Below are 27,402 nucleotides of genomic sequence, written 5' to 3' on the forward strand. Positions count from 1 at the left end.
CGACGATTCACGAACCGTTATATATAAATAAATATGTATATATATTATAACTTGAGAATATTAATAAAGTATTAAATGTATAATACTTTATATGAACGTATTTGTTTCAATATGTTTATCGATGGAATTAGAAGATAATATCAAATGATTGAATTATTAGATAAATTGAATTTATGGCTACGAGTCCCTGTTAGGAGGTCCACTTTGATTTAGGAAACCTTTCCCTTTTAACCATATTCGAAAAATGGTAAAGTAATTTTACATATAAGAACAAGGTGTCAACTAACGAGAACTAGACAAGAGTTAGTGAAGATTGCTATTTGATTTTCAATTCATACCTTACAACATTTTTCTCGTGATGTTAATAAGATAACTATTATGACTATCATTTTAAAGTTGAAATGTGGAATGTAAATAACTTAGATATTGGGTATCAACATTTTTCATTAAAATGATTTCATACGTTTATTTAACCTTTGAACTTTATCTCATGCTTCACCAACAGACTGTAATTTAAAAACTTGAAACCTATTATGAATGTATATGATTCTACTTTTCTAAAACGTTTTATGATATAACGATTTCCATTATTTTAACCATTAAACAAAATGATTCTTAAATATATTTAGTTTTGAAAAACAAAATTATCATATTTATTTGATTTAGTTTCAAACGTATAAAAACGTTTTCAGTTTAAAAAGAACTTTATTATTAAAATGTATATAACTTTTATAAACATCTAGAACCACTTTTGACAACTCATTACTTAACCAGTATGATAAAGATAACGATATTTATATTTTATTTTATTAAATATATATAACGATTTAAATTAATATTATATATATACGCGTATTATACGTACATAGTTTTATACTTTTACTATACTTAAACTTTACCTTTACTTTATTTTTACTTTACTTTAACTTTAATAATTCACTTTAATAATTCATACTTTAATAATTCACTTTAATAATTCATACTTTAATAATTCACTTTAATAATTCATACTTTAATAATTCACTTTAATAATTCATACTTTAATAATTCACTTTAATAATTCAAAAATCTATTATAAATAGAATTCAAAAGGTTTCATTATTTCATAGAAACTTGAAAATATTTTTCTCTAAACTCTCTCAATCGATTTACATATATATATTTACTCCGTATTATTTCAAGATATTATTAGTATACATAAAATATTACGACGGAGTGCTGTCCGAGTGATTTCGAAATTGTTTTTCGAGCGGGATAAGGCTAAGGAAATTATGGGTTATAGCTATGGAGGTTATGGGTATGGTTCGGGAGTATTGCTCGTGAGTCAAACTAGTGTTTATCATCTCCGTTACGTCTACGTACTTTTCCTGCAATATTGAATCTCAATATTGATACGTTCGTGAATCCGAGGCCAACCTTGCACTTGTTCAATGATGTTATATGTATTTTTACAACGAAATACAGTATGGTGAGTTTTCATAGCTCCCCTTTTAAATGCTTTTGCATTATATATTTTTGGGCTGAGAATACATGCATATTTTATAACTGTTTTACGAAATAGGCACAAGTACTAAAACTAATTCTACGTGGGTTTAAAAAAGAAATATCCCCTTAGCTTGGTAACTATAACTACTGGTGTATGACTGGTAGGCGCGAATCCTAAAGATAGATCTATTGGGCCTGACAAACCCCATCCTGACTATGGGATGCTTTAGTACTTCGAGGTTTATATAACACACCTGATTCGGTGTACTTTCAGAGGGTAAAACATGAACGTTAAGGCTTGTTACTAGGTGCCTACAACTTATAGAATGCTTTTTATACACTTGCGAGTGTATGGTTATTTATGAAACTGAAATTTTGTGGTCTATTACAACTATTGAAAATCATTATTTATGATAAAACTATGAACTCACCAACCTTTTGGTTGACACTTTAAAGCATGTTTATTCTCAGGTGTTAAAGAAATCTTCCGCTGTGCATTTGCTCATTTTAAAGATATTACTTGGAGTCATTCATGGCATATTTCAAACGACGTTGCATTCAAGTCGTTGAGTTCAATAGAGATTATTATTAAGTAAATGACAGATTAGGTCATTTATAGTTGAATCTTATGAAATGGTATGCATGCCTGTCAATTTTTGATGTAAAGAGCGTTTATCTTTTAAAAACGAATGCAATGTTTGAAAAATGTATCATATAGAGGTCAAATACCTCGCGATGTAATCAACTATTGAGAATCGTTTATAATGTATATGAACGGGTCCTTTCATGGTGGGTATTCGAGAGGTCGGGGGTTCGAGTTCGGTTGTTGCCATTCTTTTTGGAAAACACTTAAGGTAGCCTCCCTATTATTATTAATATTATCATTTTTATTATTATTATGAATATTATTGTTATGTTTATTATTAGTAATTGTTATTATTAAAGTATTATATTATTATTATTATTATTAGTGATTATTACTATGGTTATTATTATTATTATTATTATTATTATTATTATTATTATTATTATTATTATTATTATTATTATTATTATTATTATTATTATTATTATTGTAATTATAAGTATTATAATTATAATTAGTATTAGTATCATAATAAGTGTTATAACAATTATCATTATTATTACTATAAGTATTATTAATGTTATTATCATTAATAATTTATCATTTTAGTACTACTATTATTATTATGATTATGATTAGGATTAGGATTATTATTATTGTTATTATAAAAACAATATAAGTTATTATTATTAGTAAATCATTATTATCAAAACTATCATTTTTGTTACAGATAAATATTTTGTACCTAAAATATATTTAATACATATATTATAATTATATTAATAGTTTATATACTTACATATCAAACATAATAACATTATTTATATAAATACTTATATATAACAAACTAATGATATTTTTTTTATATAATACTAACCATATATATATATATATATATATATATATATATATATAGATATATTAATATAACTAAATATATAGATATTAAACATTTTGAATATATATACACAAACTAAATAAGTATAATATATAATTTAAGATATAATATATAATCTTGTTCGATTACGATTATATATTTTAATTTATATACAAATGATATAGGTTCGTGAATCCAAGGCCAACCCTGCATTGTTCAATTTCGTCGTATGAATATTTTTACTACAAAATATTGGATCGTGAGTTTCATTTGCTCCCTTTTTAAATGCTTTTGCAATATATATTTTTGGAACTGAGAATACATGCGCTGCTTTATAAATGTTTGATGAAATAGACACAAGTACTTAAAACTACATTCTATGGCTGGATTATTAAACCGAATATGCCCTTTTTTAGTCTGGTAATCTAAGAATTAGGGAACAGACACCCTAATTGACGCGAATCCTAAAGATAGATCTATTGGGCCCAACAAGCCCCATCCAAAGTACCGGATGCTTTAGTACTTCGATTTTATCATGTCCGAAGGGAGTCCCGGAATGATGGGGATATTCTATATGCATCTCTTTAAGGTCGGTTACCAGGTGTTCAATCCATATGAATGATTTTTGTCTCTACGCATGGGACGTATATTTATGAGAAATGGAAATGAAAATCTCGTGGTCTATTAAAATGATGAAAAATGATTGATTATGATAAACTAATGAACTCACCAACCTTTTGGTTGACACTTGAAAGCACGTTTATTCTCAGGTATGAAAGAAATCTTCCGCTGTGCATTTGCTCATTTTAGAGATATTACTTGGAGTCGTTCATGACATATTTCAAAAGACGTTGCATTCGAGTCATTGAGTTCATCAAGATTATTTTCAAGTCAATTATAGTTGGATATATTATGAAATGGTATGCATGCCGTCAACTTTCAATGTAATGAAAGTTTTGAAATGTCCCGTTCTTATTGATTAAAAACATTCCATATTAATTGATTTCGTTGCGAGGTTTTGACCTCTATATGAGACGTTTTTCAAAGACTGCATTCATTTTAAAACAAACCATAACCTTTATTTCATCAATAAAGGTTTAAAAAGCTTTACGTAGATTATCAAATAATGATAATCTAAAATATCCTGTTTACACACGACCATTACATAATGGTTTACAATACAAATATGTTACAACAAAATAAGTTTCTTGAATGCAGTTTTTACACAATATCATACACGCATGGACTCCAAATCTCGTCCTTATTTAAGTATGCGACAGCGGAAGCTCTTAATAATCACCTGAGAATAAACATGCTTAAAACGTCAACAAAAATGTTGGTGAGTTTTAGGTTTAACCTATATATATCAAATCATAATAATAGACCACAAGATTTCATATTTCAATACACATCCCATACATAGAGATAAAAATCATTCATATGGTGAACACCTGGTAACCGACATTAACAAAATGCATATATAAGAATATCCCCATCATTCCGGGACACCCTTCGGATATGATATAAATTTCGAAGTACTAAAGCATCCGGTACTTTGGATGGGGCTTGTTGGGCCCGATAGATCTATCTTTAGGATTCACGTCAATTAGGGTGTCTGTTCCCTAATTCTTAGATTACCAGACTTAATAAAAAGGGGCATATTCGATTTCGATAATTCAACCATAGAATGTAGTTTCACGTACTTGTGTCTATTTTGTAAATCATTTATAAAACCTGCATTTATTCTCATCCCAAAAATATTAGATTTTAAAAGTGGGACTATAACTCACTTTCACAGATTTTTTACTTCGTCGGGAAGTAAGACTTGGCCACTGGTTGATTCACGAACCTATAACAATATATACATATATATCAAAGTATGTTCAAAATATATTTACAACACTTTTAATATATTTTGATGTTTTAAGTTTATTAAGTCAGCTGTCCTCGTTAGTAACCTACAACTAGTTGTCCACAGTTAGATGTACAGAAATAAATCGATAAATATTATCTTGAATCAATCCACGACCCAGTGTATACGTATCTCAGTATTGATCACAACTCAAACTATATATATTTTGGAATCAACCTCAACCCTGTATAGCTAACTCCAACATTCACATATAGAGTGTATATGGTTGTTCCAAAACATATATAGATGTGTCGACATGATAGGTCGAAACATTGTATACGTGTCTATGGTATCTCAAGATTACATAATATACAATACAAGTTGATTAAGTTATGGTTGGAATAGATTTGTTACCAATTTTCACGTAGCTAAAATGAGAAAAATTATCCAATCTTGTTTTGCCCATAACTTCTTCATTTTAAATCCGTTTTGAGTGAATGAAATTGCTATGGTTTCATATTGAACTCTATTTTATGAATCTAAACAGAAAAAGTATAGGTTTATAGTCGGAAAAATAAGTTACAAGTCATTTTTGTAAAGGTAGTCATTTCAGTCGAAAGAACGACGTCTAGATGACCATTTTAGAAAACATACTTCCACTTTGAGTTTAACCATAATTTTTGGATATAGTTTCATGTTCATAATAAAAATCATTTTCTCAGAATAACAACTTTTAAATCAAAGTTTATCATAGTTTTTAATTAACTAACCCAAAACAGCCCGCGGTGTTACTACGACGGCGTAAATCCGGTTTTACGGTGTTTTTCGTGTTTCCAGGTTTTAAATCATTAAGTTAGCATATCATATAGATATAGAACATGTGTTTAGTTGATTTTAAAAGTCAAGTTAGAAGGATTAACTTTTGTTTGCGAACAAGTTTAGAATTAACTAAACTATGTTCTAGTGATTACATGTTTAAACCTTCGAATAAGATAGCTTTATATGTATGAATCGAATGATGTTATGAACATCATTACTACCTTAAGTTCCTTGGATAAACCTACTGGAAAAGAGAAAAATGGATCTAGCTTCAACGGATCCTTGGATGGCTCGAAGTTCTTGAAGCAGAATCATGACACGAAAACAAGTTCAAGTAAGATCATCACTTGAAATAAGATTGTTATAGTTATAGAAATTGAACCAAAGTTTGAATATGATTATTACCTTGTATTAGAATGATAACCTACTGTAAGAAACAAAGATTTCCTGAGGTTGGATGATCACCTTACAAGATTGGAAGTGAGCTAGCAAACTTGAAAGTATTCTTGATTTTATGTAACTAGAACTAGTAGAATATATGAAGAACACTTAGAACTTGAAGATAGAACTTGAGAGAGATCAATTAGATGAAGAAAATTGAAGAATGAAAGTGTTTGTAGGTGTTTTTGGTCGTTGGTGTATGGATTAGATATAAAGGATATGTAATTTTGTTTTCATGTAAATAAGTCATGAATGATTACTCATATTTTTGTAATTTTATGAGATATTTCATGCTAGTTGCCAAATGATGGTTCCCACATGTGTTAGGTGACTCACATGGGCTGCTAAGAGCTGATCATTGGAGTGTATATACCAATAGTACATACATCTAAAAGCTGTGTATTGTACGAGTACGAATACGGGTGCATACGAGTAGAATTGTTGATGAAACTGAACGAGGATGTAATTGTAAGCATTTTTGTTAAGTAGAAGTATTTTGATAAGTGTATTGAAGTCTTTCAAAAGTGTATAAATACATATTAAAACACAACATGTATATACATTTTAACTGAGTCGTTAAGTCATCGTTAGTCGTTACATGTAAGTGTTGTTTTGAAACCTTTAGGTTAACGATCTTGTTAAATGTTGTTAACCCAATGTTTATAATATCAAATGAGATTTTAAATTATTATATTATCATGATATTATCATGTATGAATATCTCTTAATATGATATATATACATTAAATGTCTTTACAACGATAATCGTTACATATATGTCTCGTTTAAAAATCATTAAGTTAGTAGTCTTGTTTTTACATATGTAGTTCATTGTTAATATACTTAATGATATGTTTACTTATCATAGTATCATGTTAACTATATATATATCCATATATATGTCATCATATAGTTTTTACAAGTTTTAACGTTCGTGAATCACCGGTCAACTTGGGTGGTCAATTGTCTATATGAAACATATTTCAATTAATCAAGTCTTAACAAGTTTGATTGCTTAACATGTTGGAAACATTTAATCATGTAAATATCAATCTCAATTAATATATATAAACATGGAAAAGTTCGGGTCACTACAGTACCTACCCGTTAAATAAATTTCGTCCCGAAATTTTAAGCTGTTGAAGGTGTTGACGAATCTTCTGGAAATAGATGCGGGTATTTCTTCTTCATCTGATCTTCACGCTCCCAGGTGAACTCGGGTCCTCTACGAGCATTTCATCGAACCTTAACAATTGGTATCTTGTTTTGCTTAAGTCTTTTAACCTCACGATCCATTATTTCGACGGGTTCTTCGATGAATTGAAGTTTTTCGTTGATTTGGATTTCATCTAACGGAATAGTGAGATCTTCTTTAGCAAAACATTTCTTCAAATTCGAGACGTGAAAAGTGTTATGTACAGCCGCGAGTTGTTGAGGTAACTCAAGTCGGTAAGCTACTGGTCCGACACGATCAATAATCTTGAATGGTCCAATATACCTTGGATTTAATTTCCCTCGTTTACCAAATCGAACAACGCCTTTCCAAGGTGCAACTTTAAGCATGACCATCTCTCCAATTTCAAATTCTATATCTTTTCTTTTAATGTCAGCGTAGCTCTTTTGTCGACTTTGGGCGGTTTTCAACCGTTGTTGAATTTGGATGATCTTCTCGGTAGTTTCTTGTATAATCTCCGGACCCGTAATCTGTCTATCCCCCACTTCACTCCAACAAATCGGAGACCTGCACTTTCTACCATAAAGTGCTTCAAACGGCGCCATCTCAATGCTTGAATGGTAGCTGTTGTTGTAGGAAAATTCTGCAAACGGTAGATGTCGATCCCAACTGTTTCCGAAATCAATAACACATGCTCGTAGCATGTCTTCAAGCGTTTGTATCGTCCTTTCGCTCTGCCCATCAGTTTGTGGATGATAGGCAGTACTCATGTCTAGACGAGTTCCTAATGCTTGCTGTAATGTCTGCCAGAATCTTGAAATAAATCTGCCATCCCTATCAGAGATAATAGAGATTGGTATTCCATGTCTGGAGACGACTTCCTTCAAATACAGTCGTGCTAACTTCTCCATCTTGTCATCTTCTCTTATTGGCAGGAAGTGTGCTGATTTGGTGAGACGATCAACTATTACCCAAATAGTATCAAAACCACTTGCAGTCCTTGGCAATTTAGTGATGAAATCCATGGTAATGTTTTCCCATTTCCATTCCGGGATTTCGGGTTGTTGAAGTAGACCTGATGGTTTCTGATGCTCAGCTTTGACCTTAGAACACGTCAAACATTCTCCTACGTATTTAGCAACATCGGCTTTCATACCCGGCCACCAAAAATGTTTCTTGAGATCCTTGTACATCTTTCCCGTTCCAGGATGTATTGAGTATCTGGTTTTATGAGCTTCTCTAAGTACCATTTCTCTCATATCTCCAAATTTTGGTACCCAAATCCTTTCAGCCCTATACCGGGTTCCGTCTTCCCGAATATTAAGATGCTTCTCTGATCCTTTGGGTATTTCATCCTTTAAATTTCTCTCTTTTAAAACTCCTTGTTGCGCCTCCTTTATTTGAGTAGTAAGGTTATTATTAATCATTATATTCATAGATTTTACTCGAATGGGTTCTCTGTCCTTCCTGCTCAAGGCATCGGCTACCACATTTGCCTTCCCCGGGTGGTAACGAATCTCAAAGTCGTAATCATTCAATAATTCAATCCACCTACGCTGCCTCATATTCAGTTGTTTCTGATTAAATATGTGTTGAAGACTTTTGTGGTCGGTATATATAATACTTTTGACCCCATATAAGTAGTGCCTCCAAGTATTTAATGCAAAAACAACCGCGCCTAATTCCAAATCATGCGTCGTATAATTTTGTTCGTGAATCTTCAATTGTCTAGACGCATAAGCAATCACCTTCGTTCGTTGCATTAATACACAACCGATACCTTGCTTTGATGCATCACAATAAATCACAAAATCATCATTCCCTTCAGGCAATGACAATATAGGTGCCGTAGTTAGCTTTTTCTTCAATAACTGAAACGCTTTCTCTTGTTCATCATTCCATTCAAATTTCTTCCCTTTATGCGTTAATGCAGTCAAGGGTTTTGCTATTCTGGAAAAGTCTTGGATGAACCTTCTGTAGTAACCAGCTAGTCCTAAAAATTGGCGTATGTGTTTCGGAGTTTTCGAGGTTTCCCACTTTTCAACAGTTTCTATCTTTGCCGGATCCACTTTAATACCTTCTTTGTTCACTATGTGACCGAGGAATTGAACTTCTTCCAACCAAAATGCACACTTTGAAAACTTAGCGTACAATTCTTCCTTCCCCAATACTTCTAACACCTTTCTCAAATGTTCACCGTGTTCTTGGTCATTCTTTGAGTAAATAAGTATGTCATCAATGAAAACAATGACAAACTTGTTAAGGTATGGTCCACACACTCGGTTCATAAGGTCCATGAACACAGCTGGTGCATTAGTTAAACCAAACGGCATGACCATAAACTCGTAATGACCGTAACGTGTTCTGAAAGCAGTCTTTGGAATATCATCTTCTTTCACCCGCATTCGATGATACCCGGAACGTAAGTCAATCTTTGAATAAACAGACGAGCCTTGTAGTTGATCAAATAAGTCGTCGATTCTCGGTAGTGGGTAGCGGTTCTTGATGGTAAGTTTGTTCAACTCTCGGTAGTCGATACACAACCTGAATGTACCATCTTTCTTCTTGACAAACAAAACAGGAGCTCCCCACGGTGATGTGCTTGGTCGAATGAAACCACGCTCTAAAAGTTCTTGTAATTGGCCTTGCAGTTCTTTCATCTCGCTGGGTGCGAGTCTGTAAGGAGCACGAGCTATTGGTGCAGCTCCTGGTACAAGATCTATTTGAAATTCAACGGATCGATGTGGGGGTAATCCCGGTAATTCTTTCGGAAATACATCGGGAAATTCTTTTGCAATGGGAACATTATTGATGCTCTTTTCTTCAGTTTGTACTTTCTCGACGTGTGCTAGAACAGCATTGCAACCTTTTCTTATTAGTTTTTGTGCCTTCAAATTACTAATAAGATGTAGCTTCGTGTTGCCCTTTTCTCCGTACACCATTAAGGGTTTTCCTTTTTCTCGTATAATGCGAATTGCATTTTTGTAACAAACGATCTCTGCTTTCACTTCTTTCAACCAGTCCATACCGATTATCACATCAAAACTCCCTAACTCTACTGGTATCAAATCAATCTTAAATGTTTCGCTAACCAGTTTAATTTCTCGATTCCGACATATATTATCTGCTGAAATTAATTTACCATTTGCTAATTCGAGTAAAAATTTACTATCCAAAGGCGTCAATGGACAACTTAATTTAGCACAAAAATCTCTACTCATATAGCTTCTATCCGCACCCGAATCAAATAAAACGTAAGAAGATTTATTGTCAATAAGAAACGTACCCGTAACAAGCTCCGGGTCTTCCTGTGCCTCTGCCGCATTAATATTGAAAACTCTTCCGCGGCCTTGTCCATTCGTGTTCTCCTGGTTCGGGCAATTTCTAATAATGTGGCCCGGTTTTCCACATTTATAACAAACTACATTGGCATAACTTGCTCCGACACTACTTGCTCCGCCATTACTCGTTCCGACACAATTTATTCCTTTCGTTCTATTAACCCCTGGTCCGTAGACCTCACACTTCGCCGCGCTATGACCATTTCTTTTACACTTGTTGTAAAATTTGGTGCAGAACCCCGAGTGATACTTTTCACACCTTTGGCATAGCTGCTTCTGATTGTTGTTGTTGTTGTTGCGGTTATTATTGTTGTTGGGATGATTGTTGTAGTTGCTGTTGTTGTTGTTGTTGTTGTTGGGCCGTTTGTTGTAGTTGCGATTGATGTTGCGATTGTTGGGATAATTGTTACGATTATTGTTGTAATTGCTGTTGTTGTTGTATTGGTGATTCTTATCACCGTTTTCCTCCCACTTTCTTTTGACTTGCTTCACATTGGTCTCTTCAGCAGTCTGTTCTTTAATTCTTTCTTCAATCTGGTTCACTAGTTTGTGAGCCATTCTACATGCCTGTTGTATGGAGGCGGGCTCGTGTGAACTTATATCTTCTTGGATTCTTTCCGGTAATCCTTTCACAAACGCGTCGATCTTCTCTTCCTCATCTTCGAATGCTCCTGGACACAATAGGCACAATTCTGTGAATCGTCTTTCGTACGTGGTAATATCAAATCTTTGGGTTCGTAACCCTCTAAGTTCTGTCTTGAGCTTATTGACCTCGGTTCTGGGACGGTACTTCTCGTTCATCAAGTGCTTGAATGCTGACCACGGTAGTGCGTACGCATCGTCTTGTCCCACTTGCTCTAGATAGGTATTCCACCATGTTAACGCAGAACCTGTGAAGGTATGCGTAGCGTACTTTACTTTGTCCTCTTCAGTACACTTACTTATGGCAAACACCGATTCGACCTTCTCGGTCCACCGTTTCAATCCGATCGGCCCTTCGGTTCCATCAAATTCCAAAGGTTTGCAGGCAGTGAATTCTTTGTAGGTGCATCCTACACGATTTCCTGTACTGCTAGATCCAAGGTTATTGTTGGTATGTAGCGCAGCCTGTACTGCGGCTATGTTTGAAGCTAGAAAACTACGGAATTCCTCTTCATTCATATTCACTGTGTGTCGAGTAGTCGGTGCCATTTCCTTCAAAATAGTCAAATGGAACAAGTTAATCATACAGAATATTAAGAGTAGTTAATAGTATTTCGTAGCATAATATGAACTCATTTATAAAAGCTTTTTCTTCATATTAGCGTTTTATAAGTTTAAATTCGGGTAGTACCTACCCGTTAAGTTCATACTTAGTAGCTAATATACAATTCAACTACTACAATTCTATATGAAAAACTGATTATAATAATATTTCGCGTTCAAACTTTTATACAATATTTTACAAACTTACAATACCGCTTATTTTACATAAAGCATGAAATATAGCACACAATAACTTTGATACAAGATAGTTGTGAAGATAATTCTAGCTAGTACACAAGTCATTCAGCAAAGGTAATAAAGACACGTAATTCATACGTCCAGAAACAAGTCATGCATTCTGGTTTTACTAGGACTACTTCCCATCCTTGGTCTTGTGGAACATAACCGTTATGGCCGTTGATAAGACAGCGTGTTGTAACGTCGTCAAAGGGACGAGGGTTACGTAATGTCCAACAGTCCCGTAACAATCTAAAAACCTCATTTCTTACCCCAATTACCGACTCCGTCACTTGTGAGAACGTTTTGTTTAATAGTTGTAGGCCGATGTTCTTGTTCTCACTTTGGTGAGAAGCGAACATTACTAATCCGTAAGCATAACATGCTTCTTTATGTTGCATGTTAGCCGCTTTTTCTAAATCACGAAGTCCAATATTCGGATATATTGAGTCAAAATAATTTCTTAACCCATTGCGTAAAATAGCATTTGGGTTTCCCGCAATATATGCGTCAAAGTAAACACATCGTAACTTATGGATTTCCCAATGTGATATCCCCCATCTTTCGAACGAAAGCCTTTTATAAACCAAGGCATTCTTGGAACGTTCTTCGAATGTCTTACAAACTGATCTCGCCTTAAATAGTTGTGCCGAAGAATTCTGACCGACTCTAGACAAGATTTCATCAATCATGTCTCCGGGTAGGTCTCTTAAAATATTGGGTTGCCTATCCATTTTGTGTTTTTATACCGTAAAATAGACAAGAGTTAGATTCATAAAAAAAATACTTATTAATACAAGCAATTTTTACATATATCATAAAGCATAAGCACACTATATTACATATATTACACCACACGAATACAACTATCTTATTCCGACTCGCTTGTTTCTTCTTCTTCGGTTTTGGTTCGTTTTGCCAAGTTTCTAGGGATATATGATGTTCCCCTAATACGAGCTGTCGTTTTCCACATTGGTTTAGAAAAACCTGGTGGTTTAGAGGTTCCTGGGTCATTGTTACACCTTAAGGACTTCGGGGGTTGACGATACATATAAAGTTCATCGGGGTTGGAATTAGATTTCTCTATTTTTATGCCCTTTCCCTTATTATTTTCTTTTGCCTTTTTAAATTCAGTTGGGGTAATTTCTATAACATCATCGGAATTCTCGTCGGAATCCGATTCATCGGAGAATTGGTAATCCTCCCAATATTTTGCTTCCTTGGCGGAAACACCATTGACCATAATTAACCTTGGTCGGTTGGTTGAGGATTTTCTTTTACTTAACCGTTTTATTATTTCCCCCACCGGTTCTATTTCTTCATCCGGTTCCGATTCTTCTTCCGGTTCCGACTCTTCTTCCGGTTCCGACTCTTCTTCCGGTTCCTCTTCGGGAACTTGTGAATCAGTCCACAAATCATTCCAATTTACATTTGACTCTTCATTATTATTAGGTGAGTCAATGGGACTTGTTCTAGAGGTAGACATCTATCACATAATATCAAACGCGTTAAGAGATTAATATATCACATAATATTCACATGTTAAAAATATATAGTTTCCAACAAAATTTGTTAAGCAATCATTTTTCAAGTAAACACGGTCGAAGTCCAGACTCACTAATGTATCCTAACAAACTCGATAAGACACACTAATGCAAAATTCTGGTTCTCTAAGACCAACGCTCGGATACCAACTGAAATGTCCCGTTCTTATTGATTAAAAACGTTCCATATTAATTGATTTCGTTGCGAGGTTTTGACCTCTATATGAGACGTTTTTCAAAGACTGCATTCATTTTAAAACAAACCATAACCTTTATTTCATCAATAAAGGTTTAAAAAGCTTTACGTAGATTATCAAATAATGATAATCTTAAATATCCTGTTTACACACGACCATTACATAATGGTTTACAATACAAATATGTTACAACAAAATAAGTTTCTTGAATGCAGTTTTTACACAATATCATACACGCATGGACTCCAAATCTCGTCCTTATTTAAGTATGCGATAGCGGAAGCTCTTAATAATCACCTGAGAATAAACATGCTTAAAACGTCAACAAAAATGTTGGTGAGTTATAGGTTTAACCTATATATATCAAATCATAATAATAGACCACAAGATTTCATATTTCAATACACATCCCATACATAGAGATAAAAATCATTCATATGGTGAACACCTGGTAACCGACATTAACAAAATGCATATATAAGAATATCCCCATCATTCCGGGACACCCTTCGGATATGATATAAATTTCGAAGTACTAAAGCATCCGGTACTTTGGATGGGGCTTGTTGGGCCCGATAGATCTATCTTTAGGATTCGCGTCAATTAGGGTGTCTGTTCCCTAATTCTTAGATTACCAGACTTAATAAAAAGGGGCATATTCGATTTCGATAATTCAACCATAGAATGTAATTTCACGTACTTGTGTCTATTTTGTAAATCATTTATAAAACCTGCGTGTATTCTCATTCCAAAAATATTAGATTTTAAAAGTGGGACTATAACTCACTTTCACAGATTTTTTACTTCGTCGGGAAGTAAGACTTGGCCACTAGTTGATTCACGAACCTATAACAATATATACATATATATCAAAGTATGTTCAAAATATATTTACAACACTTTTAATATATTTTGATGTTTTAAGTTTATTAAGTCAGCTGTCCTCGTTAGTAACCTACAACTAGTTGTCCACAGTTAGATGTACAGAAATAAATCGATAAATATTATCTTGAATCAATCCACGACCCAGTGTATACGTATCTCAGTATTGATCACAACTCAAACTATATATATTTTGGAATCAACCTCAACCCTGTATAGCTAACTCCAACATTCACATATAGAGTGTCTATGGTTGTTCCAAAATATATATAGATGTGTCGACATGATAGGTCGAAACATTGTATACGTGTCTATGGTATCTCAAGATTACATAATATACAATACAAGTTGATTAAGTTATGGTTGGAATAGATTTGTTACCAATTTTCACGTAGCTAAAATGAGAAAAATTATCCAATCTTGTTTTACCCATAACTTCTTCATTTTAAATCCGTTTTGAGTGAATCAAATTGCTATGGTTTCATATTGAACTCTATTTTATGAATCTAAACAGAAAAAGTATAGGTTTATAGTCGGAAAAATAAGTTACAAGTCATTTTTGTAAAGGTAGTCATTTCAGTCGAAAGAACGACGTCTAGATGACCATTTTAGAAAACATACTTCCACTTTGAGTTTAACCATAATTTTTGGATATAGTTTCATGTTCATAATAAAAATCATTTTCTCAGAATAACAACTTTTAAATCAAAGTTTATCATAGTTTTTAATTAACTAACCCAAAACAGCCCGCGGTGTTACTACGACGGCGTAAATCCGATTTTACGGTGTTTTTCGTGTTTCCAGGTTTTAAATCATTAAGTTAGAATATCATATAGATATAGAACATGTGTTTAGTTGATTTTAAAAGTCAAGTTAGAAGGATTAACTTTTGTTTGCGAACAAGTTTAGAATTAACTAAACTATGTTCTAGTGATTACAAGTTTAAACCTTCGAATAAGATAGCTTTATATGTATGAATCGAATGATGTTATGAACATCATTACTACCTTAAGTTCCTTGGATAAACCTACTGGAAAAGAGAAAAATGGATCTAGCTTCAACGGATCCTTGGATGGCTCGAAGTTCTTGAAGCAGAATCATGACACGAAAACAAGTTCAAGTAAGATCATCACTTGAAATAAGATTGTTATAGTTATAGAATTTGAACCAAAGTTTGAATATGATTATTACCTTGTATTAGAATGATAACCTACTATAAGAAACAAAGATTTCTTGAGGTTGGATGATCACCTTACAAGATTGGAAGTGAGCTAGCAAACTTGAAAGTATTCTTGATTTTATGTAACTAGAACTTGTAGAATATATGAAGAACACTTAGAACTTGAAGATAGAACTTGAGAGAGATCAATTAGATGAAGAAAATTGAAGAATGAAAGTGTTTGTAGGTGTTTTTGGTCGTTGGTGTATGGATTAGATATAAAGGATATGTAATTTTGTTTTCATGTAAATAAGTCATGAATGATTACTCATATTTTTGTAATTTTATGAGATATTTCATGCTAGTTGCCAAATGATGGTTCCCACATGTGTTAGGTGACTCACATGGGCTGCTAAGAGCTGATCATTGGAGTGTATATACCAATAGTACATACATCTAAAAGCTGTGTATTGTACGAGTACGAATACGGGTGCATACGAGTAGAATTGTTGATGAAACTGAACGAGGATGTAATTGTAAGCATTTTTGTTAAGTAGAAGTATTTTGATAAGTGTATTGAAGTCTTTCAAAAGTGTATAAATACATATTAAAACACAACATGTATATACATTTTAACTGAGTCGTTAAGTCATCGTTAGTCGTTACATGTAAGTGTTGTTTTGAAACCTTTAGGTTAACGATCTTGTTAAATGTTGTTAACCCAATGTTTATAATATCAAATGAGATTTTAAATTATTATATTATCATGATATTATCATGTATGAATATCTCTTAATATGATATATATACATTAAATGTCTTTACAACGATAATCGTTACATATATGTCTCGTTTAAAAATCATTAAGTTAGTAGTCTTGTTTTTACATATGTAGTTCATTGTTAATATACTTAATGATATGTTTACTTATCATAGTATCATGTTAACTATATATATATATCCATATATATGTCATCATATAGTTTTTACAAGTTTTAACGTTCGTGAATCACCGGTCAACTTGGGTGGTCAATTGTCTATATGAAACATATTTCAATTAATCAAGTCTTAACAAGTTTGATTGCTTAACATGTTGGAAACATTTAATCATGTAAATATCAATCTCAATTAATATATATAAACATGGAAAAGTTCGGGTCACTACAAGTTTGTCTTTTAAAAACGAATGCAATGTTTGTAAAATTGTATTATATAGAGGTCAAGTACCTCGCGATGTAACCAAATGTAATGTATTCGTCCTGATGGATTAGGACGGGTCGTTAGAAAATGCGGTTAAGAAACTTGCTAAAAAGGACGCTCGGGTAAGTATCACAATACATATAGATAAATTTTTTTACTTATTATTATAACTTTTGACATTTAAGGCATGATTATGAGTTTGAGCAGAATGATTTTAATGTGAATATTGGAGATGGAACTTAGAGATAACAGCTAGGTAGTGTTGGTGATTTTAGCATGATCCAACGTCATTTTAGTTGATTGGATTGCTAAGTTGAAAGTGCTCGGACCATTGAAACGCTACACGAATTTGGGGAGCGTGGAGTACACGTTCGTAAAGTGTAAAATGGTTTGAGGTTATGTTAGTGAGCTTGAAAATAATGTTTGGAACATTAGAAATGCGAAACGCGACTAGAAAGGCTAAACATGCTTGAAAATAAGCTTAAAATTAATTTTTGGTGTGCAGTAGCTTTAAGCCGCGGCGCGGCTTAACGGGTGAAATTCTGGCCGAGAGTTTTGCTTATTTGGGGTGTTCGGTTCTTTGTTAAGCTGCGGCGTGGGTTAACACATGGACGCTGAAAAGGTGTCTTTTCAACCAAAAATGGGCATTTGATCCCCAAACGTTTTGGGGTTGTTCCAGGGCATTCCTATACGATTTTTTCATGTATTTGGACCATTTTAGACACAAATACATGATTTCTAACTTCCAAGTCATATATGGGTATGAATCAAAGGTTGTGACTCTTCATGAAACCTTTTGACCCATTATAAATGCATTCTTCATGTGTTGAGAAAAGGTTCAAAAAATTTAAATCTTTTCTAGCACACTTTCAACACAAACAAATAGAACTATATTCTCTGCAATTGCGAAGTTAATTTCTTTTAGCCAAGACATCAATTCATATTTGTCTTATCCCAATTGAAATTTCCTGCAACCCGTAGCTAAGTGGGTCAAAATATTCGATTAGGAAAGTGAATACACGATTCAAAGATTAATCCGTAGTCATTATCGTTTCAGGCAGGAAAGCAATACTAACACCCCCGATATATATAACAGGTAGGGCTTGGTAAATCTAAAATTCTGTTTATATCTTTTATTTTGTTATGATTTCAATTATGATATGAATTATGATATTTGATATACGATGATATAATTTGTTATTAGAAAGTTAATTTTAGTTTAACAATTACTAGCGAAAACCGTGATTTGTTATTTTAAATAGAGTAATATGTGAAAACTTAGATCTTGCCTGAAACGTGAAAAGATGAGGAAAGAAAACAGGAGGCGACTAATCTGAGCTCTTGAACAAACAATTTAGGAAAACAGGAGGTGACTCATCAAACCTTGCAATGATCAACCAGGTCTTAGGTTGATGTGTTTGTTTGTTTAGAAAGAATTAATTGAAGAACATACCTGTAATGTCTCATTTTCCATCCATGAAGAGTCTTGAACAAACAATGTATGGTTTGGTGAATGAGCAAAGGTTGAAGAAGAAGAAGAGGTAGCGGCTGAGTAGTGTAGTGACCCGAACTTTTCCATGTTTATATATATTAATTGATATTGATATTTACATGATTAAATGTTTCCAACATGTTAAGCAATCAAACTTGTTAAGACTTGATTAATTGAAATATGTTTCATATAGACAATTGACCACCCAAGTTGACCGGTGATTCACGAACGTTAAAACTTGTAAAAACTATATGATGACATATATATGGATATATATATATATATATAGTTAACATTATACTATGATAAGTAAACATATCATTAAGTATATTAACAATGAACTACATATGTAAAAACAAGACTACTAACTTAATGATTTTTAAACGAGACATATATGTAACGATTATCGTTGTAAAGACATTTAATGTATATATATCATATTAATAGATATTCATGCATGATAATATCATGATAATATAATAATTTAAAATCTCATTTGATATTATAAACATTGGGTTAACAACATTTAACAAGATCGTTAACCTAAAGGTTTCAAAACAACACTTACATGTAACGACTAACGATGACTTAACGACTCAGTTAAAATGTATATACATGTTGTGTTTTAATATGTATTTATACACTTTTGAAAGACTTCAATACACTTATCAAAATACTTCTACTTAACAAAAATGCTTACAATTACATCCTCATTCAGTTTCATCAACAATTCTACTCGTATGCACCCGTATTCGTACTCGTACAATACACAGCTTTTAGATGTATGTACTATTGGTATATACACTCCAATGATCAGCTCTTAGCAGCCCATGTGAGTCACCTAACACATGTGGGAACCATCATTTGGCAACTAGCATGAAATATCTCATAAAATTACAAAAATATGAGTAATCATTCATGACTTATTTACATGAAAACAAAATTACATATCCTTTATATCTAATCCATACACCAATGACCAAAAACACCTACAAACACTTTCATTCTTCAATTTTCTTCATCTAATTGATCTCTCTCAAGTTCTATCTTCAAGTTCTAAGTGTTCTTCATAAATTCTACAAGTTCTAGTTACATAAAATCAAGAATACTTTCAAGTTTGCTAGCTCCCTTCCAATCTTGTAAGGTGATCATCCAACCTCAAGAAATATTTGTTTCTTATAGTAGGTTATCATTCTAATACAAGGTAATAATCATATTCAAACTTTGGTTCAATTTCTATACCTATAACAATCTTATTTCAAGTGATGATCTTACTTGAACTTGTTTTCGTGTCATGATTCTGCTTCAAGAACTTCGAACCATCCAAGGATCCGTTGAAGCTAGATCCTTTTTTCTCTTTTCCAATAGGTTTATCCAAGGAACTTAAGGTAGTAATGATGTTCATAACATCATTCGATTCATACATATAAAGCTATCTTATTCGAAGGTTTAAACTTGTAATCACTAGAACATAGTTTTAGTTAATTCTAAACTTGTTCGCAAACAAAAGTTAATCCTTCTAACTTGACTTTCTAAATCAAATAAACACATTTTCTATATCTATATGATATGCTAACTTAATGATTTAAAACCTGGAAACACGAAAAACACTGTAAAACCGGATTTACGCCGTCGTAGTAACACCACGGGCTGTTTTGGGTTAGTTAATTAAAAACTATGATAAACTTTGATTTAAAAGTTGTTATTCTGAGAAAATGATTTTTATTATGAACATGAAACTATATCCAAAAATTATGGTTAAACTCAAAATGGAAGTATGTTTTCTAAAATGGTCATCTAGACGTCGTTCTTTCGACTGAAATGACTACCTTTACAAAAACGACTTGTAACTTATTTTTCCGACTATAAACCTATACCTTTTCTGTTTAGATTCATAAAATAGAGTTCAATATGAAACCATAGAAATTTGATTCACTCAAAACGGATTTAAAATGAAGAAGTTATGGGTAAAACAAGATTGGATAATTTTTCTCATTTTAGCTACGTGAAAATTGGTAACAAATCTATTCCAACCATAACTTAATCAACTTGTATTGTATATTATGTAATCTTGAGATACCATAGACACTTATACAATGTTTCGACCTATCATGTCGACACATCTATATATATTTCGGAACAACCATAGACACTCTATATGTGAATGTTGGAGTTAGCTATACAGGGTTGAGGTTGATTCCAAAATATATTAGTTTGAGTTGTGATCAATACTGAGATACGTATACACTGGGTCGTGGATTGATTCAAGATAATATTTATCGATTTATTTCTGTACATCTAACTGTGGACAACTAGCCGTAGGTTACTAACGAGGACAGCTGACTTAATAAATTTAAAACATCAAAATATATTAAAAGTGTTGTAAATATATTTTGAACATACTTTGATATATATGTATATATTGTTATAGGTTCGTGAATCAACCAGTGGCCAAGTCTTACTTCCCGACGAAGTAAAAATCTGTGAAAGTGAGTTATAGTCCCACTTTTAAAATCTAATATTTTTGGGATGAGAATACATGCAGGTTTTATAAATGATTTACAAAATAGACACAAGTACGTAAAACTACATTCTATGGTTGAATTATCGAAATCGAATATGCCCCTTTTTATTAAGTCTGGTAATCTAAGAATTAGGGAACAGACCCTAATTGACGCGAATCCTAAAGATAGATCTATTGGGCCTAACAAACCCCATCCAAAGTACCGGATGCTTTAGTACTTCAAAATTTATATCATATCCGAAGGGTGTCCCGGAATGATGGGGATATTCTTATATATGCATCTTGTTAATATCGGTTACCAGGTGTTCACCATATGAATGATTTTTATCTCTATGTATGGGATGTGTATTGAAATATGAAATCTTGTGGTCTATTATTATGATTTGATATATATAGGTTAAACCTATAACTCACCAACATTTTTGTTGACGTTTTAAGCATGTTTATTCTCAGGTGATTATTAAGAGCTTTCGCTGTCGCATACTTAAATAAGGACGAGATTTGGAGTCCATGCTTGTATGATATTGTGTAAAACCTGCATTCAAGAAACTTATTTTGTTGTAACATATTTGTATATTGTAAACCATTATGTAATGGTCGTGTGTAAACAGGATATTTTAGATTATCATTATTTGATAATCTACGTAAAACTTTTTAAACCTTTATTGATGAAATAAAGGTTATGGTTTGTTTTAAAATGAATGCAGTCTTTGAAAAACGTCTCATATAGAGGTCAAAACCTCGCAACGAAATCAATTAATATGGAACGTTTTTAATCAATAAGAACGGGACATTTCAGTTGGTATCCGAGCGTTGGTCTTAGATGTGACAACCCGAAAATTTCCAACCAAATTTAAACTTTAATCTTTATATGATTTCGACACGATAATCAATATTTGTTAAGTTAAATTTCAAGAATTTTAAACTATGTTCATACATTCATTCAACCTCGACCAAGTTCCAACGATTCACGAACCATTAAACGAATATGATTATATATGTATATGTGTATATATATTATAACTTGAAACGTAAACAAAATATTAGATTAAATACTTTATATGATTGTATCTGTTTCAAAATGTTTATCAATGGAATTAGAAGATAAGATCAAATGATTGAATTATCAGCTATATTAAATTATGATTACAAGTCTCTGTTGAAAGGCCCACGTTGATTTGAGAAATCTTTTCATTTTAACAATATTCGAAAAATGGTAAAGTGATTTATAAATATGAACAAATTATCAATCATTGAGAACTAGACAAAGGATAGTGGAAGATTGGATCTCATAAAGACTCGATTGATCTATTTAGTTTCAAACGTACAAAAACGTTTTCAGTTTAAAAAGAACTTTATTATTAAAACATATATAACTTTTATAAATATCTAGAACCACTTTTGACAACTCATTACTTAACTAGTATGATAAAGATAACGATATTTATATTTTATTTTATTAAATATATATAACGATTTAAATTAATATTATATATATTTATACGCGTATTATACGTACATAGTTTTATACTTTTACTATACTTAAACTTTACCTTTACTTTATTTTTACTTTACTTTAACTTTAATAATTCATACTTTAATAATTCATACTTTAATAATTCACTTTAATAATTCATACTTTAATAATTCACTTTAATAATTCATACTTTAATAATTCACTTTAATAATTCAAAAATCTATTATAAATAGAATTCAATAGGTTTCATTATTTCATAGAAACTTGAAAATAGTTTTCTCTAAACTCTCTCAATCGATTTACATATATATATTTACTCCGTATTATCTCAAGATATTATTAGTATACATAAAATATTACGACGGAGTGCTGTCCGAGTGATTTCGAAGTTGTTTTTTCGAGTGGGATAGGATTAAGGAAATTATGGGTTATAGCTATGGAGGTGATTGTGTATGGTTCATGGGTATGCTCGTGAGGTCAATATAGTGTTTATCATCTCCGTTGCGTTTACGTACCTTTCCTGCAATATTGAATCTCAATATTGATATGTGAGTACTCATAATTTAATTTTTACATACTAATAGTGTATCCCTGACTAGTGCTCGAGTATATAGGATTATGCATGCTTGTACTTTTGATATTGCCATTAGATAGGTTATGTTGATTCCTGAATTAGTTACATATACGATTGAGATAAGGTATAAGATATGCATGTCGTTGGAAAGCTAGCGAAAAATAGTTGAATTTTGGTTTAAGAATCACTTGAATCCAAGTAACGGTTAGAAAGTTATGAAATAAACAAATTGCATAATTAATTTCGTAATTAAAATTGCTGATGATAATTAGTGAACTAATTTTTTGGGTTATAAAAAGTGGTTATTCGGATTCTACTCGTCGAGTAGATGAATTTTCATATAAAGCACGTCTCGTTTCGTTGAACGGTTGTCAAGTTATGGACAAAAGAAGTTTTGCAAATTTTGATGAAATGTCGAAACGGGAACTGAAATTCTCGCTGATCTGCGTTGTTTCATATATAAAAAAAAATACCACTGAATTCTTTGCTGTAAGGTCTAACAAAAGACTCTGGCCGTTTGTCAATTCGAGTCTCGACGATTTTTCTAAAAATCATCAAAGTTGACGGTTTGGTCACATTTTAAAATTCTAAAAAGAGCTGAAACTTTTTTATTTAAAAATGTCAGTTTTGTATCAGTTGTCATGGTCGGCCTGATATGTGTTTACTCTTGCCAAAAATCATGTTATATCTTTGTGGTAACGAGAATTTTTAGGCTTTGACCGTTTGTCAATACGAGTTTTGAGGAATTTTCTAAAAATCTCCAAAATAGGCTACTCGGTCACTTTTGCAAATTTATTAAAGCTGAAAAATTAACTTTGAAACGCCGAAAACGCGTTGGCAACTACGAGTTGTCTAGGTTTAGTTTACTTCTGTAATATTTATGCTTAATCTTTTTGGTAATGTGTAACTTTTATCTTTGGCCGTTTATCAATCGGAGTTCCGATAATTTTTCTAAAAATAGCTGAAGTGGCCCGTTTAGTCATGTTTGACCGAAAATCATTTTTGTATAAGTTATTATATATTTGCATGCGACCTCATTTTTACTTTGACCTTTGACTTTTGACTTTAACCTTTGACTTTTGACTTTGAACTTTGACTTTTCCTGTTAACTTTTCAGTTAACTTTTTGTGTTGATTTTCTCTAAAAAAAAAAAAAAAAACCTAAAATACTATTTTATGATTATGAAACCATTTGTGTTACGTTGTTTCACATGTCACCTTTTACTAGAATCTTAATTGAGCATGAGTAATATAACATGTTACTATACTGTAGAGTCAGACTCGAGCTATAGGATAGGATTACACTATGACCTGACCTAAATTGCTATACAAATATTGACCAACATATAAATATATATAATTAATATAGGTTCGTGAATCCGAGGCCAACCTTGCACTTGTTCAATGACGTTATATGTATTTTTACTACGAAATACAGTATGGTGAGTTTCATTTGCCTTTTTACCCTTTATATTTTTGGGACTGAGAATACATGCGCTTTTATAAATGTTTGACGAAATAGACACAAGTAATTGAAACTACATTCTATGGTTGAATTATCGAAATCGAATATGCCCCTTTTTATTAAAGTCTGGTAATCTAAGAATTAGGGAACAGACACCCTAATTGACACGAATCCTAAAGATAGATCTATTGGGCCTAACAAACCCCATCCAAAGTACCGGATGCTTTAGTACTTCGAAATTTATATCATGTCCGAAGGAGGATCCCGGAATGATAGGGGATATTCTTATATGCATATTGTTAATGTTGGTTACCAGGTGTTCACCATATGAATGATTATTTTTGTCTCTATGCATGGGACGTATATTTATGAGAACTGGAAATGAAATTCTTGTGGTATATTAAAATGATGGAAATAAATGATTATGATAAACTAATGAACTCACCAACCTTTTGGTTGACACTTTAAAGCATGTTTATTCTCAGGTGTTAAAGAAATCTTCCGCTGTGCATTTGCTCATTTTAAAGATATTACTTGGAGTCTTTCATAGCATATTTCGAAGAACGTTGCATTCGAGTCATTGAGTTCATCAAAGATTATTATTAAATCAATTTATAGTTGGATAGTGGATATTATGAAATGGTATGCATGCCTGTCAATTTTCGATGTAAAGAAATATTGTCTTTTAAAAACGAATGCAATGTTTGTAAAATGTATCATATAGAGGTCAAATACCTCGCAATGTAATCAACTATTGTGAATCGTTTATAATGTATATGAACGGGTCCTTTCAGTTGGTATCAGAGCGGTGGTCTTAGCGAACCAGGTCTGCATTAGTGTGTCTAACAGATAAGTCGATAGGATGCATTAGTGAGTCTGGACTTCGACCGTGTCTGCACGTCAATAGTTTTGCTTATCATTTTGTGTCAAAAATTAACTATTTATCATCCTCAGGAAATTACCTGCTTATCATTTTTAGTCTAAGACACGTCTTGCTGCATTGATTGCATTAATAGTGTATAGACAAAAAATTCATATCTTAGCGTATCTGCTAAATCATATCTTATCGTATCTATTACTGTAAACGTTGCCTGATATATCCCGTAAATTCCTCCGTAATTTACGAAATCTTTTGTTCTATATATATGGATATTCTATGTAATTAGAATACCATCCGATAACCGAAAATCATTTCATATCGAAAAATAAAATAAAAATCCTTATTCAATCGTACGAAATGGAATTCATCATTAATTCAAGTTCCTCGGATTTCGAAATGGAATCCCACTCCAGCTCCGAAAGCAGTGTGACCGGAATAGATCAACCAATCAGTCATCACCTATTCTGGATGAATTGGGGATGGGTTCGTAGCCTCCTCAATCATTGGAGACAAGAAGAAGGTGATCCCTTCCATCCACCACATTGCCCTCTTGATGAAGAACCTGAAGCACTTACCGGCGAACCTGTTCGAAACACCATTTTCTCGCTCATTTCCAGAGTATCTCGTCACGATTATATATTACATCAAATTTTAGATTTTATTTATCCGCTCGTCCGAACCGACAATCACCCCGGTGTAATAGAAGAAGTCAACGAGCTTCGCGCTCGGGTAGTGGCTTTGGAGAATATGGTGCAGAGATTACAAACACCAGCAGCAGCATCAGCAGCATAACCAGTAACACCATCATCAACGCCAATAGTACCATTACCACCCCAACCACAATCACGTCGTAAACCTCAACTTTACACTCTGTCCCACGAGCACCAATGTCATACGCCCTGTAGATACCAAGGAATACCAACAACAATAACCGACGAAGTATTAATTCATAACTTCATTGGAGAAACATTCCGCGCAGATTATGTAATCTCTAAAGTCATAGAGATTATCTAATCTAGCCCTAACCATAAATCAGTTAAGCGAACCAAAATGATAGAAGGAATAGTAGAAACCCTGACAAAAATGGTGTGTGATTAACAAGCTAAACTTGTTTTACCAACAGCATCAACAGTACCGTCAGCGTCGCCAGCATCATCAGTACAGTCAACATCAGAATCAACAACACCTATAACATCACAAACTCCGTCAGCTCAAGAATCACTATGGACATCATTACGAATCAATAACCCGTATATTGTATCAACGAGTTATGAAGAATTAACTCATTCCCTTTGAAGAAATTATATGTATATTTTATATATTTTGAAATAAAAATAAATCTTTCCGTGCTAAGCTATTGTGTGTGAATCTTAACTACTCGGTTAATTCATATTACAAATATGCAATAATGTACGTCCTTCGGCCGCAACTTAACCAGCGTTAACTACAATCTCTGTCGCAAATCAACAAATTCCAATTCATAATAAATCAAGTATATATTTGATTTTACACTTTCATCATCGATGTACCCGAAACTTTTCAGATAACATCATTCGTACTTTGCGAAATTCACAAGAATTCCACGAACCGAACATCATACATCAACAAATAACGAAGTATTGATTCATAATTTCAATGTCATTAAAGAAATACTGCGTAAAAGTTATGTACTTTTTAAAGCCTTTAGGGATTATTCAATTCTAGTTTCAACCGTAAATCAAATGAGTTTAATTTAACATTAACTCATTAAATCTATGTTACATCTGAAGAAAATATACATATATATATTTTCATAAAGACTGTAATAAAATTCTTTTGTACAAAATATTAATTGTGAATTTTTTTTTAACGGGTAGGTAATACCCGAGAGATATATAAATTCACAATTAATATATTACATTATTCGAATCTGATTCAGCAAATCATCCATTATACTCCCTACTTTCACAACA

At 32.5% G+C, this 27,402-nt stretch overlaps 1 long non-coding RNA gene across 1 annotated transcript in view; it reads right to left on the bottom strand.

Moving 5' to 3' along the window:
• Nucleotides 1-4,097: 4,097 nt before the first annotated feature.
• The window catches only part of LOC139874242 (uncharacterized), a 63,886-nt gene continuing 40,581 nt past the window's right edge, over nucleotides 4,098-27,402 (bottom strand). Inside the window, exon 3 of the long non-coding RNA XR_011767853.1 lies at nucleotides 4,098-4,248. This is a non-coding gene — a long non-coding RNA (uncharacterized lncRNA). The remainder of the gene's footprint in view (nucleotides 4,249-27,402) is intronic.

Source organism: Rutidosis leptorrhynchoides, chromosome 11, assembly GCF_046630445.1.
Source record: "Rutidosis leptorrhynchoides isolate AG116_Rl617_1_P2 chromosome 11, CSIRO_AGI_Rlap_v1, whole genome shotgun sequence".
NCBI lineage: Eukaryota > Viridiplantae > Streptophyta > Magnoliopsida > Asterales > Asteraceae > Rutidosis > Rutidosis leptorrhynchoides.